The following is a 2391-nucleotide window of genomic DNA, read 5'->3' on the forward strand; positions in this document are numbered from 1 at the left end:
AAATATCATTAAAATAGTCCAATCTAATCCTAATTTACCCGGTAAAAATGTCAGTTATCAAATTCCCCACACTTATTCTTTCACGTCTCGTGAAAGTAAACTAATATACATTATTTTCCCTCCTAACAATATCAATCAAATCGGAAAGTTGCAATAACAAGTTAAATAAGAGCGTCAAATTCTAAAAATTCAAGCAATCCAGAATTCAATTCTTACAAGGATCAACAAAATAACAATTTCAATCCACCCTAAATAAATTGAGAATGATGACTACATAAAACCTCACAAGATAAAGAGTGTGTGGTCGCTCATCCTCATAATCATGTAAATAGTGGATCTTTTTCAAGCTACTTATGGTTCATGCACTACCATATGTTTGCTCTTCTTCTAATATCCACCACTATCATATGTATAAAGTTTCAAAATTCATAAAGGTTGCAAAAGAATTAATGAATAAGAGGACAAAATAATGTATATAAGGGAAAAGAATGAAGAAAATACAATCGCTCAATGATTATTAAGAGTGATTGTTGAGACATCGCTTCCAGTATGCAAGTCCCTACACTTTGTCTACTCCAATATAGAAAAGCCACAATTAAGCCTTAGTGTCACTGAAATCAACATCCTGCAAAGAATTAGAATCAAAAGAATTAAACAATTATAATAAATGAATAAATAAATAACACCAATCAATGAATAAACAAATGAATAAACAAACAGATGAAATAAATAAACAAATAAAAACACTTTTACAGTCTAAAATATACAAACATCATATTAATCCCCGGCAATGACGCCAAAATTTTGATGTGGGTGTTTTATGGGATGTTTTTATTTATATAATTTATTCCCTTATTTGTTGTCACTCACACCCATCAAAATTAATTAATTATTTATTTACCAAACCCCTAACTATCGCCTTAAGTAGTATAGAGAGGTCCGAGTTGTCTCTCATGGACTCAATGACAGGGAGTTATTATAGACATTTGGTGCAGGGGGTTTATTGTGTTTTATTCATCCCTAACTATTTACATGATCCATTTATTAACCCAAAAGAATATTAACTATAATTAAATCTTACAACCTATGATACATCCCTATTTACATTAACATACAACATAAATTCTAAATTAATACAACATACAACAATTATCACATACAACATTATACAAACTATACACACAGTATTAAGTATCATACAACAATACACATCATTCATTCTACATAATGATACAACATGAATTCTAAGTCATACAACATGTACAATTCCACACAACTATATACATCATACAATACATACAACATGATTTGTTCATGAACATTAATCCCATTCACAACGATTCCATTCCATTAATGACATAAATTCAAGTTCCACTTTGTCAATCATACATAACCGGTTCACTACAACAACACAAGAATTATGTTCATCACATCATTACCCCAATCTAACCCTCATTGATTACACATAACACAAGTTCATTCGTCCACAGGGATCCCACATCATGCATACAATTGACCACAATACAACTATTAAATTGATCACAAGCATTCAATTGAGCACAAGCATGAATCAAATTCACACAATTAAATGTATACAGCCGTTCCAGCAATTCCAACATTCTAATGCCTCACATAGCTGACCAATTTTATTCAAACCAACACTTAACCAGGAAAAACAACCCAACAGTTCAAATCCAAACCAAATTAAGAATGGTATTGCTTCCAAATTCCACATGACAAGAACAAACAGGAAGAAAAGAACAACAATCAAACAATTAAATGGGGGGTTTTTGATGTAGAAACTGAAAATAGGGAATAACAGAACTTCAGCTAAGGAAACAGAGGGTAATTGAGTTGAGCTAGGGTTAGGGTTTCCTTCCCTCAACAGCGTCGGCACCATTGAAGAGAGGAGAACAACTAAGAACAGGGGAAAGTGGAATGGTGGATGGATGACCCCAGATTAGCACAGAACAACAGCTTGAGTTGGTGGATTTCACGCCAACAGGAACGAATCTCGTCAGAGCTAGACTAAACCGGCTATTTTAATCATATTTCTTGTCAATAAATTAGATTTTTAGGCTAATTCTTTATCTGGATGAATTTTTGGTGTTATTATATTTTTCATTAATTTATGACAATTATGAATAATAATTTATTGTATTTAATTTTTCACAGGGAATTAAGAGGAGAATAATAACATTTGGAGGTCCAATTTATAAGAAATCAAGTTTGGGTTCGAAGCTGGTTCGATTCGTGCTCAATTGTCTTAATTTGGCTCAGCTTTAATTCATTTGCTTCAAAATCAATTCAATCAGCCCAAATTCCATTAAAATCAATTCAATGCTCAGCCCACATTAAAGCCCATTACATCCCGACCCAATTTATCAATGG

Source organism: Curcuma longa, chromosome 4 (genome assembly GCF_044706935.1).
Source record: "Curcuma longa cultivar G26 ecotype Majalengka, Jawa Barat chromosome 4, ITB_CL_G26_1.1, whole genome shotgun sequence".
Lineage (NCBI taxonomy): Eukaryota > Viridiplantae > Streptophyta > Magnoliopsida > Zingiberales > Zingiberaceae > Curcuma > Curcuma longa.